At 30.4% G+C, this 17,417-nt stretch overlaps 1 protein-coding gene across 1 annotated transcript in view; it reads left to right on the forward strand.

The window, feature by feature from the left end:
* LOC124359952 (neuroligin-1-like) overlaps window positions 1–17,417 on the forward strand; it is a 186,039-nt gene that overhangs the window by 97,274 nt on the left and 71,348 nt on the right. The gene's annotated exons all lie outside the window — the stretch shown is intronic.

The following is a 17,417-nucleotide window of genomic DNA, read 5'->3' on the forward strand; positions in this document are numbered from 1 at the left end:
TCCTGGCACTTTCGCCACTTTTGAAATGTTCTAAAGTTGACAAAAGGTGACTTTCTTGCACGTTTGTAAAATTTAAAGATGGTTTTCTATGTTTTTGTATGTATGGCCGGTGTAATTTAATTGGTCAGCATATTTTGAATTTGATTATGTCTTTAATGATTTTATGTTTTATGATTTCATTAAATATTTAATCGAATAACTTTGAAGAAACATAATTATGACATTGTTCGTAATAAGAAACATCATCATTTTGTTTACAATTTTACTGCTCAACATGACAGTATTACATAATACAAGATTACCAGACACAACCTCTCTACAGTTATCAGACACCAGGATTTTCTTCACTCAATTTATTTCTTGTATCTGTTCTGCTGGTGGACGGGAAAGATAAAGTTCTAACAAACTAGTAAGGTATTGGTGGAGAGGAAGAGTTGGCTGTTGTGGGATCTCTCTCAGGGACAGGACTGATAGCGAATCGACTTCTCAACTGCCCCCTTGAGCCCTGACTTCCATAGTTTTATCGCTAGACCTGCAGAGCTTACTTCGTCAACACATGTCAGGAAATTACTGTTTATTTCCACAAGCACATGTGATGTTTTTCTTTTGAAGATATTATAATGACTTTATTTCTTCTTTTCGGAGTTAGCATACCTGATTTACTTAACAATGTCAAATTTAAAAAGTCTTACCAATGGATTATCGTATTCGATCAAACAACACAGAATATTAATAAAATACAATCTATAAATAAAAAACGTGGAATATTACAGTGATAGGAATGATAAAACAGCTCTTTAAAGTACTGTGAACAATCCAATTTGCAATAATCATCATAGAGTTTTGTTCAATAGAAAATTAAATTCTTATTAAGTTGGCACAATTTCTATTTTGACTGCCAGTTTCGAACTAAATACTTTCTTTCTAAAGGCATGATTGTCTGTCTCTTTGGCTGTGCAAAAGCATCACTTATAGAGAACATTCATAGACCATTTAATTTACTATTTTTTGATAAATTTACTGACTTATGATTAAATCTAAATGCGTCCACTAATAAAGCTGTAATCAGCGATCTGCGTATCTTTAGAAATAGATTGAAGTATATTTTGCTTTTACTTGAAACTTATAATAGTTCATAACAAATTAAATAATCATGAAAGTTATGATATGAGCAATCATTACTACTAAGAAACGTTAAAAGTAAGACGTCAGAAATTTATTAAAGTAGGTTTTTCCAGTTAAAATCACTTTACAGTCAATTTATATCAACTGTGTTGGTATTTGCATTATTCTCCAGGATACGCTATTGATCAAACATAAATGTATGTTATTGGGAAACACACGTTAATTATTTTACGATACTGATACCACTTTATCATATAACACTTTTTGACAGCATGTCAATGTGATAAATATAACAATGTTATGAATCTCTGTGGAACAGGACGCCAAAACGTTTTGTTATATTATACCTAAATAAAATAATAATCATGCATTTATGTAAGAGATTAAACTAAATCAATTTCTATCATCCCATTGGATAAATTTAAAATTTATAATTCTAAACATTCGTACAAGAAATTCAAAACCGTATCTGAATGGAATATATGAATAATGATATATGTTATTCGATAAAAATATTTGTACTCAAAATAATTCCGTTTAAACAGTATAAAAGTATCATACAATATAAGTTCTTATTAAAATTAATTTATTCTTCTTTATTTAATAAATATTTACCAAAAAATGATTCTAAAATACTTTTAACTGTGTTATAAAAACAAAAATACTAGAAATCCGTTTTGTATTTTCCTAATAGAGTGAAATGTATCTTTGCATCGTGGTATTTTACAAACTAATATGAAATTAATAATATAGCATTTGTAACAAGAACTTTCCGAACATTTACCATCGTTCAGTGATACAAAAAATCAGTAACAGGTTCGTGTAACTGAAAGACAACACATGTCCGGAAAAAATCCTGTTTGCTTCACAATCCATCCATCGTCAAAACAAACTTCAGACAAAGAATTTATAAAAACTTGTCTTATCTTTGTTTGCCTACTTGCATCCCGTTCGTTCACAGACAACTTTTCTAGGTACTGTATCCCATTTTCAATGTCAAACATTTAAATTAAACTTATTTCTGCTTCCCTACCAAGTATACAAATAAAGGTGCATCAAGGGTCTTACGCTATAATACAATATTAATTATCGGAAAAGTTCTAGATTATATAAATATACAATCGTCAGAGGTAAAATAATTCTAACAAATTAAACAATTTATATCCGGAAGATTTTAATTTTAATAATTCATACAGACTTCTAATAACAATTAATATTAATTTAGTTTATTAAATTTAGTAATGTAATCATATATGTATTGAATTAACGCTAGCGAAGCTTTTCACACGATGAGGTAGAAAAATATAATTTCTATCAGTACATCTGTATCATATTACTCTCCAAAATATACATCGAAAACCAATTAACTTAAATACAGGAAATTTTTTAAAGCTTATTTCTATATTAGGCAGCACTGAGTTCAATTACGGTCCATGCCTCTCCATTTCAATTAGACATATCGTAGTGAATATTTTTTAACTGGTCATACTAACAGATATTATCTTTTCTTCATGGTTCGATCACGGGCGAGAGAGACATCGTTTAACCCTATATCAGCCCTTCCTAAGAGCCAAAATATCTGAAAAGTGTCGAGGCCTAAGTTTCAGACGAGAGGCAAAGTTTTATCGTTCAAGGTCTGTGTTTGTTACTTTCCCTGTTCTAAAAACCGAGTTCTACTTACAGCTGAAACAGGATTACAACACTCCAGAATGTGTTCAGTGAAATAACTATCGATTTATTTTATAGCTGTATATAAAGATGATTCACAAGCTTTTGAACCAAAAATATTCGCGTTACGTGAGCTTCGCTGCCTGTCGTTTATCTACCATCTAAATGCAAATTCATGAGTCATGCCATTAGCTTCCTTTATATCTTCCTTTATTATGAGTCATGTGTGTACTATCATGTTTATATCAATTAAAATTTCGGTTATGCTTTCACTTCTGTCCCTTACCTCTTCTTTAGTTGCGAGAAGCGAAGTCTTATGTAGCATTTCATCCATTTTCATCAAAACCTTTTGAGAAGGATTAGAGATGGCAGTAGGGCAATCAATTAGCTGATAACAATATTTCTTATTTACATTGTTGGAATATTGAGAATAATCAGATTTGGTTATCCTTACTCTTTATATAAAACTATCCCTGAGAGTAACATCGGAGTCCATCTATCAATATCAATAAATGTTTCTTTATACAGACTCTAAAAGTGGTAGATTCGGCCATACTGGATTTGATTGTTGGCGTTCTACCTAATAATCTTGATTTCTTTAAGGTTAACGATCCTCCGTTCATAATACTCTGTTTAGATACCCTTATAATATAGCCTATAAGGATGATTTTTCATGCTGTTCTACAACAATAAAAGACGCTATTATTATTGTTCAATGTTGATGACAACTAATAACCTCAAAATAATACCAATTATATTTAAGTATTATGCACTTTTATAATACACTATAATATTTTTTAATTTACTTCCTATGATGCTTGAAGATTTTTATAAGAGTTAAACCTCTATCTGGATTTGAAATCCATTATTCTTCATAGTTTTTATTCTTAGTTGTATCAATAACAAAGTATTCCTTAGTAAGTGACAGTTAATGATAACAGTTCATTAATAATTTACTTAGTATGATTACACAGTTAAAAGCTACATGGAAGCATCCATTAACCTATTTGGCTTTAGTTAAAAGGGTATAATCCACTATCTAGCCGAGGATCATAATAGCTCCATCTATATAATTTTAAACACAGTCTCTACATACGTTATTTTTATCATACTGCATCGTAATATTAACTTTAAATATGCATTATTTGTATTAAAAGTACACAGAGTTGTGATATATATTATAGCTGTATAGTACTGCACATATTATTAAACTAATTATCAAAATTTGATTTGCTTTAAATATGAGTAAATAATGTTTACTTTATTTGAAACGGGATAATGTAAAGTCTTACCAAATTATAACCTTACTAGTATGTAACAAGATAAAGTAGTAGTGTATTACAAACATTATATATAAACCAATATCACACTGGATATTATTATTCTCATTAATAAAATTTAGTCTATTTTAGTGATACACATTATGATAAGAAATAAATTTTAGAATATGAGAGCAATTACATTTTCACCATTAAACTAGCTATACAATAAAGGTGCAATATTCTGTTTATGTCAACTATCCATTGCATATAAATAATAGATTATGGAACAATATGTCATTTACACTGATTAAAAACATTATAACGCCCTCATAAAGGACAGTAGGAATTAAAGTTATATCCCTATTTTACTGTATGATAAACTAAAAAAACAAAAAAATTTTGATCGGTATAGTAAAATATCAACAATGATTTTTCATAAACAAGCTGCTAAAACTATACTAGTATTACGTTCGGTTTGAAAGTATTGTGTAAAAAAACCAATTGAAAACTATATGCTTAATATATCACACAATGATAAGTTAGGAAAACGTATTTGACAGTGACGGGGAAACCTGCCTCATGAAAACCAAGCTGCAATGTACATTAACATGGGGAACTTGTCAAACCTTGCCAGAGAAACTGTCCCAAACGTCAGATGCAGGGGGAATCAACTCTATGACGAACAAACTGCAATGTATATTAACAGGGGAAATAAAACAAATACTGACAGAAAAACTGTCCCAACTAAAACCAGAGGCAGGGAAAACTAGCAGATTATTATACATACTTATGTTTAGAAATAAACAAAATGATGAGGTAATTGGCAAAAGTTTCATGTTTATTTTCTACAATCAAAACTTTCCACTTCAGCTCAACGCAGTAACAAGAGATTATCAATGAAATAAATACCTACACAGAATATATGGGCTGAAATATTACCCTACAAATACTCAACTAGGAAAAAGCTCACCCAAACCTAGCTGTAACTCTCCACACGAAAATTAAACATACAAAAAATGGCTCCGTAATATTTTAGAGGAAACCAAACCACATTTTACTATCCAATTAGAGCACGGGTTTAAGATACAAAAGTTAGAAAACACTAGGTTTACAAAATACTACTTAATAAAACCAATTTTTGTCGTGAAATCCACAAAATGGGAAGTTTTGCTTTACGTGTTAATGAAGAGCATGCGACTTATACCCAAGAGATACCAATTAAAAGTTATGGTTAAAATCATTTCCTGTACAAAGATATTTTATATCCTAGTAGGCTACAAAATTTTAGAAGGACATTTGGAGGAGGCTTTGAACGATGGACCTGTTTATGACAGAAATTAGCAGAATGTATTGTCGACGCCATGAAAGAACATTTCAGTAAAGTTTTTTATTGATTGGCACACGAACTAGTTCTTAGCAAACTTTAACAACTTTGGAGTAAAAAAAAAGTCTAAAAGCATGGTAGAGGAGTTATATGGAAGGAAGAAAACGAGTCGTACTCAAAACGTAAAATGATATAACTCAAGTAACAAGGTCAAAGCCTCTTCCAATCAGCATACGATTACCACAGACTTGTGTATTTGGGCCATTCCTGTTAATCCTCCTGATCAATGTCAGCTACAATTATACCTAGGCCCACATTGCTCTTCTCTGATGTATGCTGATGACACAGCACTCTTGCTGTCTTAATCATCCACAAAAAACTTAACCGTCTACTCATTCATCACACTGAACATGGTTACTAGTATTGGAACGAGAATAGTTTAGTAGTTAACGCTGATAAGATCAAATATACTGCTTTTAGCAGAAGAAATGTAGAAATTCCAGCACTTTCGGATGTAAAATTGGAATATTACTCCAAGTTTCTTGTTAATAGTTGACAAAAACTTACAATAGAATGATTATATTTAGAGTCATTCCAGAAAGTAAGTTCATGCCTGTACGTTTTAAAAAGAATCAAGTATATTAGTGATAAAGCCACAACTTTCCGTTCTGTACCACTCTTTGTTCGAGTCACAACATGAGATAACGGTCTTATAGGAAGAGGCAACAACAAGAAACATCAATCGAATTCTGCTGTTTCAGAAAAATCCATCATGATAATGTCAGAACTGGGTTCAAAAGACAGCTGAAAAATCTTTCCCTCTACAAAAGATTTTAACGTTATGTTGCTCATACATCCAAGACGTTATTAGGCATGTTGACAATGAACAACGAAGCCACAATATTCATAGAAATAACATGCATTAAATCTCCTTCTGCCCATTTACCACAACACACAACGATTAAAAAAGAAACCGCCCAACTCGTAAATGGGCCAAAAGCTGTTTAAACATCTACCAGACAACATGAAGACGTTCCCAGAACAGAATCTGGATACCACACTGACCACATAACTCATTAATATAAAATTCTACTCCGTGGATGAATTCCTAGACTGGAGGAGAAGACGAAACAATACAATTTGACCAATCTGTATACAAATTTTGACGCATTTACATTTGTCAAAGAAGCGATATAAAAGATTATTGATAAGGTAAGCATTACTTTTTCTGTGGCCCATAACATTATATTTTACTACATGTAACAATAAGATTAGCTGAAAGGAAAAATATAAACACACACGAACACACACACACACACACACACACACACACACACACACACACACACACACACACACACACACACACACACACACACACACACACGATATATATATAAACCCAATTGAGTCTCATATTAAATTACGTGTATCTTTCTGAAAGTTTTACTTAAATCTCTCCAATGAGTTCACTAAATCGTTACGCAAAGCTAAAGTCAGACAGAAACAATGGTATTATGTAGGCCTGTTTTGCTTAGTAAGCTAATCTCATTATAACGCTTCTCTCTCAAGCGGAACTTTCCAAAGCGGATAATGTTCTCCGGAAACTGTGTCTAGATAGTCTTTAGTTTAATAAAAGCAGTTTAAATTAATAATTATTTGCTATTGATTGGAATGAAACTATTATAACTCTATTCAAAGATAGTTTTTTTTGAAAATTTCAGACACTCTTGATACTGTTTTCTCAAATATATATACTTAAATTCACAAAAAAGTAATGATGTAATTAATATGTTTATTTTTTACAGTAGAGTAAAAAATAATATGTCTCCAATTGGCCTCAAAACGAAGATGTAATTTTAGGTTTTATTTTAAGTGAGGTGCCCCTTTGACATTCGGTTTATTTTGGATAAATTAATATTCAGTAAAGGAGGAGGAGATCTTATTGGAAAAATCAATTTTCTATTATTTTTTAAAAGGAAAACTCACAATATTATCCAATATTTTTTTATATTTTAACACACTCAAATATAACAATTATTGGAGAGCTGTGAGTAATATTCAATAGTTTTTATTTGCCTTATTATAAAACATTACTTTTTTAACGCACCAAAATTCTTTTAGAAAATATGTCTTTATATATAAACCTGTCAGCTAGCTAGTTGAAATCGACATAAATTCGCAATAAATCCATTTAAAACCCAAACGACTACGTTAAATATGTATCCACGTTTGGGTCTAACCTCAAGTAGACACAGATTATAAATTTTACTTATTTTATAATTATTTCTTATGTAAAACATTTAAATTGCACAACAAAATAAAGTATGAACACTAGGGAAACACCCAATAATATACTCTCCTAACAAATTCATCTAAAACATGTTTTAAATTTAAGAATCACATAATTTGAGGTCAAACGTGGAAAGCTACAAATTAATCTATTACAGCTGACTTAAAAATATTCAAGCAATAATAACAATCAGTTTTGAAAACTTATAAGATATTATTCGGTCCATATGGGTATTTATTTCAGATATGAACCAAAATACTGCGTATTTAGGTAACTGTTAATGTTAATGTACCCAAAACGGCCATACCTCCTGATACGGTTAATGGTAAAAATTTATTAATTTTATCTGGACTTTTCAAGACATGTATATATATATATATATATATATATATATATATATATATATATATATATATATATATAACATATAATAACGTTATTATCTTTCACACAATTGCAGTTACCCACTGCTTCGCTCGCAATTTGAGACACTTCTAATTTGAGTGAATTACATTTTGACGCCAATACTTTGTTGGCCTTGTGGTGAAGAAAATATACCGCAAAAAAAGTTCATTTATGGCCATTGTAATCTGACAAGCACCTTCTTGAAAAGTGGATAAGGGGCAAAACTCTAAATCCGAATTGAACCATGAAGAGTGTTATATGGTAAAAAAAGTTTTTAATTTTTTTAACATAACCCACACTGAAGTATGGAAGTTTTACTGCATTTTGTGGGTTTAATCATGGCTTCGTTAGCAGACATTTGGCCATTGTAATAGAATTTATAGGTTTACGTTAGTTACATGTTGTTACGTTAGTTTACATGAATAAAACCCGCTTTGACTGTTGCATTCACTTGAATATCATGTCAATCTACTCATTTAGTGTATTATTAACAAGATTATATCCAATAAAATCCAAGGCTTATTGACCATTATAGGTAACAAATTCAGAACAAGTAGATGCAGTACTTAACGGTGGAAAGATCAGATATATAACACATATGTCATGTTGATTCTGACGAGTATAACATTAATCGTGTAGTAAATTATAACAATGACTTTTAGCCGTTAAAGACTCATGAGAGTTATCACTAAGTTCATATTTAGTCTAATACAATTAAATGAAATCCAGACAATGACAGCAGTACGAAACGTAATTATATTTTATGTAATCTTGTAATTTAAGAATCCACTAAACCAAACGTTTTGACTTTGCGAATTACGTTGTGCCTACTAAGCATTATTCAAGGGCACTACACAGTTGTATTTATTCTAATGATGTTGTTTAGACAATATACAATATTTATAACATTAAACAAAGAATATCTAGTATTTTGGTTGTATGTTTTATATTTGGAAGGCGTTTTATTATCTTTTGTGTGTTTTACTCAATTATACGTTATAAGGTAAAATAAAGTATCCTCCTAATACGACACCATTGTGACGTGTAAAGCTTCTTTCAAATAACGACAATGCCTTGAATGGCTGATCGAGGCTTCTTCTTCACAAAGTGGGCTTTTGTCATGTTTATTTCAACTGCGTATATACAGGTACGAACCTTAATACACTAGAAATGCTGAGGGAATTGTAATGCTAAACATAATACACCGAAAGCTGATCGATTCTTAAATGAAGTGAACTATTATCACGTATTAAAATGCTTTTTTTAATTATAAATGATTAAACCTATAAATTTAGAGAAATTCCCTCTCCGTAATCCCTCTTTCTCAATTTCAATATTATGTTATCTTCTTTATCTACGCCAATTTATTAATATGATGAATTTCATTTTACATTTGAATTGATCCATTATAGTGAAATTAAGAATAATAAAACTAAACAGTTCTGATATTAATGTGCATAGTACAAATTATAATTTTACTCTAGGAGATAATAATATTCAATTTACCTAGGTCCTAGTACAGTGGTGTGTAGAGGCCAAAGACTAATCTGCGAAAATTTATTGAAATCTGACTGATCGCTCATTCAGTTTCCTGTAGGAAACTAATTGAAATGATTAACATTGCATTGTTGTAATGCTGGAATGTTATAATGTTGGAAGTGAATTGAGTGTTCCTAATTTAACAAAAATAGTGGAACTTCGATAAACGCCCATTCGTTGACTTTAAGTTCATGCAAACTCAGGTATTTGGCAGTTCTTTCAAATTGGATCACAAAGAAGATTTTAAAACCTGCTGGCAGAAACTAGGCCATTACTATTTTAAAACTTTTAAAGTTTGTATTTAATAAAGAGAAATATTACACAGGTGAATAGTTACTAAATTTCATTCCCTTGAACAAAATTACAAGCCAAATTTAAATGCTTTCTGAGACAACATGGCATGTGTAATAATTAAGATTTTACATTTCTGAAGCAACATAATTTTCTAAATTTGATCAAACGTTGATTTTTTTTATTAGTTATGGACAAATTAGTGATAATAGTTCAATAAAAAATTGCTAATTTTTTATTTAATAAAAAGGAGAGGCCGATCCCCTTTTTGGGGTGAGGATCATGGATATTACTATATATATATATATTAAATTTCAGATGGCAAATAGTTTTCAAGGTAAATATTATTTTTAAGGAAAAAACTATATTTGAACTATATATTATAAACATAAAATTCTTACAGAATTACAAAACATATGTCAGACGCATAAGTATTGAATTCCAAATATTACAAAACTATAAAGAAGACTACAAAAATAAATTTTAATCTTTAAACCGTTAAGACATAAATTTAGTTAATAGATGAGTGTCAGTTTTTCAGAGTGCAGCAAATAGATGCTGAAAATTTAGTTTCTAACAATTCACCCCTCTAGTGTAGCACGTAACTCTCGTACATTATTTTCTGTAACATAGCAAATTTATAATACTAATGTTTGTGAATTAATGAATAAACAAGTTCATATAAGTCATATTTTATATATATATATATATATATATATATATATATATATATATATATATATATATATATATATTTATGTATAATAAATGGAGGCTGGCCTAACAAGCTATAACTATTCTAACCTCTAATTGTATATGAGAGGGTGTTATTTTCAACGCTGTGGCTATATATGGCCGGCTACCGTCCATAGATTAGACAGACGGGCGATGAGTGGTGACGTCAACCGTGACGTAACGAAAGGGCAGCTATAACTGTCACCTTTACACCACTGCCTTAGAAATATAAAAAACACAATTTGTAGACTATTTTATTAATTGCATATTATGTAAAAGCTTTTGATTTTTTTAACATTTTAACATTTGTTTTTTTTTACTAATAACACTCAAATGGTTATGGTTTCATAGTATATTGTATGTAAGTGGTAAGAGGGAAATTAGTATCTCGTCTTGAGATATTTGAAAATTAAATTCTCCCATTTACCGACTAAAAATAGTTTTATTATTAATGTATTATCTGACTTTAGCAGGACTGTAGGTTCTTATAGAAGGGATATTGGTACAGTTTAAAGTATATAGCAAACATCGAATTCTTAATTGAATATGGTCCGTATTTTCATTATTATTGATAAAAGTTTTCAACAGGTCAAAAGAACTAAACTTTCTACAACCCGCCATTTTAATAACAATGCACAGTGCTAAAGCTACTTCAAAACCTTTGCGTCACAGTCTGTGACGTCATAGTCGTTCCCGTTCTTTGAAACCAAGACAGGTGACCGGGCATATAGCCACTCCGTATTTTCAATGCTAGAGAGTTAAAACCGGCCCGGAGGACCAATACATGATGTCTGCTACGATAGAATTGAAATAAAATAGACACATGAGAGTGGGAAGTATATGAGACTGTTACTCATCAATTTGTTATTTTCCTCGTTCACACCTACGGCACAGAACGTCTGACGCCACATCCTCCGGAGGGCCTATTGGAGACACAATCAACATTGCACACACTTCACAAGAACAATCACTTGCAACAGAGTGAGGGGGAAAACAAGGTAACCAACATGTGTCTAGGGACAAACGAAACTATAATACATCTAACGAGTTGTACAAGCGTTGCTCTCAAGATACCCCCCACCTTGTTACTTGTATATTCACAATTTTACGCGAAACAACGGAGAAACCCACACCGTAGCGAAATATAGAGAGAGCATCATATGAGCTTACATTTTCGATGACTGAGAACCACTATCCTGAGATAGAGAGATATTAGAGACCCGTGAATAAACTACAAGAAACCAAATAGATATACATTTCAATTGCTAAGATTTTCTGAACAGGACTCAATAAATTGTTATTGGTCTTTTTTGGGGAGTCTTAGTCATATCATGAACAACTGGTGCCAGGTAGCGTACAGCGGAAGCTTTATCGACCTAGTAGGTATTCACGTGATATCGGGTAATGTTAGATTAAATAGTCTTGGCCAATGGGAAGCAATCACCTAATTTTACGCTTGGCCCATATTGCTGATTAGCCCAGTTTATTGATGATCGAAATAGAGAATGTAAGTGCAAACCGAATTGTTATAAATAATGAAATTGGTATCTTATGCTAATAAAACTTTGTTGCAAATGTTATACAGACGATTACAAGTAAGAGAGAGCAGAGAAAATTCTATTGTTATGTTTCCGTTATAGGTACCTGTATCCAATACTATTTCTATCATACCGGTAGTTTTATAAATTTACGACAAAGTATCAACGAATAGAGGTGTATTTGATTGAGCTTGGAATCAAAATGTGTTTATATTAACGTGTTTCAGTACTCTGTTGAAGCTGGTGTATTCAAGAATTCTAAAATAAATGGGAGAATTAAGTGGTATTTCCGAGGAGCGAAGTCTGTGAGAGAGTAAGATTTGAGACGCTGCACTAAGCGAGAGGTGACATGGATTCAAACTTAATACTCACGGTATAAAATGAATGAAAGGGCATTTATAATTTATGTACTTATGTTTATCATACAAAATTAACGATTTATACTTATACACCTCCAAGTGAAGTAAACGCTCATTTAAGTTTAAATTTTCCAGCTAAAAGAGCTTCAGTTTGTTTACTTCCATAACATCTCATTGATTTTAAATTTAATAATAATATTTAAAATATTTTTATTTCCTTAAATTATAATATTAAATACGGAACTAATTATTTCAAAATATCATATAATTTAGTTACTTTATTTATTTTTGTGTAAAACTGCTATTGAAATATTATTTATAATTACAAAACAAAAATACTCTAACAGAATCATATTTGTGTAATTATATTAAATGGATATTTGCACATTAACATAATACAAAATGCTTCATTTGTTTCCCTTTTTAAGTTACAAAAGTCACATCACTGATTAAAAATTTTGAAAGTAGATCTCTTGTACTGCAGAGATATTCGTATTATTGCAGGCCTCTGTCGTGGCCTGTTCAATAATAACTGATAGAGAGAGAGAAAAAGAGAGAGACAATATTACTGCACCGAAAACAACAATATCAGCCAATGGCACACAATATACAAGCTGTTCGAGAATACACGTTCTTCTATAACTATTTATCCAACTATCTATCTATTAAATATCTTTAACTGCAAACTTGCATAGTTTTAAGTTTATCTTTCATCTTTAAATACATCATATGGTTAAAGTAACTATATAATAGAACAGGTGTCCAAGCTTAATAAAAAATTTATGTTATATTATTTACGTCTGAAAACTTTGTTTAAAACATGAGATACTTAGGACAAGTATTTGAAGTATTATCGACGTATAATACATCCTCGACTAGAAATAAATATTTGCGTGTGATTTAAGGTGAACCATTAGATTAACTTCTTTATAAAGGAAGGAAGGTGATTTAGGAAAAGCTCGTTAGACTCTCCAAAGATGGAGAAAGGGTTGGCCTGTTTGGGGAAAACCTACCCGAGACCACTGATGGCGTATTGACTTTTGTACTGCCCTCTTGGGCTGGTCATTTCACACACACATTCAACCAAACTTCTTCCGCTATACCCATGTAAGAATATAACACTTATTAGTATGAAACTATACACTACTTGTGCTCAATCAGTAATTATTCGTAAGAATATTTTCAATTATGTTCCATTTTTGGTAGGATTGGTTAACAATATTCCAAGTTACTGTTATTATAAATGTATGTAATTATGTGAAAATCAAAGTACCCATTTATAAAAGAGAAATTTAAGGTATATATATATATATATATATATATATATATATATATATATAAATTAAAATTCTAATTTGATACACTTACATTCCTTGAAGGGAATAGCTAAACAAATCAGGTAAATACATATTTTCCTTTGTGGGATTTTCTAATTATAATGGAATAAAATTACGTATGTTTCATATTACGGATATATTTTCTCTTTCATGCATCATGGTATGACAGATACGTGCCAAGTTTTCGAATTTACTGAACTTACATATACAACTTAAAATTTAAATCCAATTTATTTCTTTTATATAGGTTGTATGTATGGATATGTTATTTTTTAATAACATATGATTCTAATCAGTTGCTTGTACTTTTATTTATTGTGCGATTTTATCCTTTCTATCATGACCAGTGTAAGAGTTTTCATTAGTAAGAGTTTTTTAGCGAATCGAATCCAGTAAAATTATTAAGGATTTGAGGTTCGTTGCTTATATTTAAATAAAGTTATACAGAAATTTTCAGTTATAAATTGTAAGTTAATTTTGGTCAAGGCATCGTGCAAACAGAAATTCAAAGTTCCATTATATTTACCAGTCCCTCAAGATATAAGTTTGTTAAAACTCTTCAAATCCAAAACATTTATTATTTTAAACTTTAGAAGCTATCATAAAACGTCCAGGTTCAAATAGATAGCACATTTAAAAGACCATAGTGAGCGGGCATAAATTGTATCCAGTATACAATCAAATTAGCTTATTATTAATTTAGAACAGTTCTGATAAGTAATCATACATATTTAAACTCTAGTATATTTATAAATAACAATTATATTCTACGTGAATGATATTATACGTATGGCGGTTTTGTCACCAATGGAAAGGCTCTGATAACAGAAAGCAAGAATCTTTTATCTGTATTTATTTGAAATAACCCTTTCTAAATGTTTTTAGCAGCATAGTATTGAATAAACGTATTAGTTTCATATTTCAAAACTACATTACTGAGTTACTTAGTAAACTGAATAATAGCATAGCTGGTTTTTTATATATCCAAGTATTAAATCTTTATTCCTACTATAATATTTTTACCTAGTCTTGTTTTTATACTTAGAACGCTAATAATGAATATATATTTTTAATGATTCCATAGTAATTTATACCTACCGATCACTCAAAACAATAAATATATACGTTAACTTTTCCCCGAGATCTTATTTTTTAGCTTTAAACTCTTAAGGGGACGTGTAGGCTATCTTTCTTGCATCACATGCTGTTTATATTTATGAATCCTGTAACATTAATTCAGAAACGATTTTGTCTAATGGCTTGAATTTGTATATTTCCTTTATCAAGTACCATTTTGATATCATACATTTTTCGAAATGATCTTTTATCATTTTTATGTTATGAATGAATGAAGTTTTATGTAATAACTGCGATAGTAGGTATCAACTGTTTATTTAATATTATTTTAATTAAAGTTTAATACAATATTCCATAAATACATAAAACTTTCACCTTATAATGCATAAGAACCAAAAGGAACGCACATTTTCAGGTGGTTGCTCTATTAGTGTTTTTTATAATGTAGTGATCTGCTCAAATTAAAATAACAACACAACTTTCAGGGTATCCAGTTCAAATATTAAGGAACAATACACTACTGCTTTAAATCTATCCAGGCACAAATCTTAAATTTCTTTTTCAAAACATCTACTGTTTCCTTATTTTTTGTATTTTCTGGCTTGTTTTACAAATTCCTTTTCTTTTGATACCTTTCAATTTTAAATCGTCCTCCTTTAATATCTATCCATTGTAAAGAGTAGGCTTTAACGACAGACACTTTATTATCGTATTAAACCGCGTCGGCAACACCAAGTTTTAGAGTGTTCGTCTATGCAATGTGATTTTGAAGATTCTATTCCAACTCACACTGGTAATATTGTGGGGTATAAGCACCTCAATTTTGTCACAGTTTCTGACTGTTGTGAAATACTGCACATAAGTAAACAGTTTTTAAGCCACCGATTACTATTTCTGCTTTATAATTATCTAATAATCGTAGATTAATTCATTGCACACAAAACGTTCGGCACAGGAACATATATATTACATTCACTGGTTTCTTACCTTATAACCTGTAAAAACAAATTCCTAAATCAAGATAATGGTAAGCATTTGCTTTCTCTAAAGATGCAATAAATATCTGTTGTAACATCAAACGAGTCATTCTTTGAGATTGTGACGTTATCACTGTTACAAGTTTAAATATGTTATTAGCTATAAATGTTAAATACATAATATCGCGAAAATCAATTGCGTTGGATTTTTAAAGGTGGTAAGAGAAAATTTATATTTTGGGATTTCTGAAGGTGCTGAGAGAAAATCGATGGGTAAGATTTTCAAATTTACTGAGTTAAAACCGATTACGTAGGATTTTAAAACGTGTCAAGTGAAGAGTCCATGTAATTACAAGACCACGATTGGTAATTATAGACATGGGTCATATATCGTATAGCTGAATAAATAAGGTGATTAAGCAACGCAAATGTTCTATTAAACAAAACGTTCTATCGTGAGGATATACTTACTTGATATTTCACAACCTTAAATTAAAAGGATTTAAATACGAGTAGAATTTAACGTTTACCAATACAAAGTAAATTATATATGGGGATAAAAGAGTATTTTATTTGAAAGATTGTTTTTTTTTTCTTTACTCATCAAAAGTTTAGTAAAGGAACTTATGTAGTTAGTGCAGTAAGTGAAATACTAAAATGAGAATACTACCGCAATGATAAATCTTTCACGTTTGAGACTTCAAATCAATAGGTTTGGCTCGGAATACTGTAATAAAATAAACTAGGCTACAAGTAGTGTCTATAAAGACTTCTGTGATTATTGCATTAAGGCCAAACAAAGACATTTTGGAAACATTATTTCTTATTAAAATACTTAATAAAGGGGACCTAATAAAACTATGTTAATAAATTACACTATATATTAATCAAAAACTAAAACATTTTACTACCACTGCTTAAAGTAGTTCACCAATATTGTATCATGAGGCTCTTTAAGCTGAAATATACAAAATAATTGTATCTATGTCACCTTCATTGGTTAAAGCAAAGCACGCGAAATTATCGTTGAATATCTATTACGTCTCGGTAGGAACAGCCCTAACTCTTCTCAAACTCTACAGAATAATTAGCAACTTTAATTGCATTAGTTATAAAATTATGAACATCGTGTTGTTGCCTTGCACACGTTGTAGGAGTTGGCGTGAACTTTACCAATTAGGGATGCTTTTGCGAGTGGCATTCCTGTCTCTTTGGTATGTTCACGAAAAAGCATTTTCCCTCTTTGATTTCTTAACAATATGTAGACAAAAATGTTTTTTTTTTAGATATTGCCACGTAGGTTTCATTAAAAAAGCATTAATTTTAAGAAAAACAAGTGTATACTATACCATGTTTTATCTCTTATGAGCATTGCAATAGTCCTCTGTGACTTCTCATAAAATTATGTAGTACTATTGAAATATATGACTGAATTCTGGGTGGCTAATATGTGTACATATGTAATATGTGTATGTGTGTGTATTAGC

This window comes from Homalodisca vitripennis, chromosome 4 (assembly GCF_021130785.1).
Source record: "Homalodisca vitripennis isolate AUS2020 chromosome 4, UT_GWSS_2.1, whole genome shotgun sequence".
Lineage (NCBI taxonomy): Eukaryota > Metazoa > Arthropoda > Insecta > Hemiptera > Cicadellidae > Homalodisca > Homalodisca vitripennis.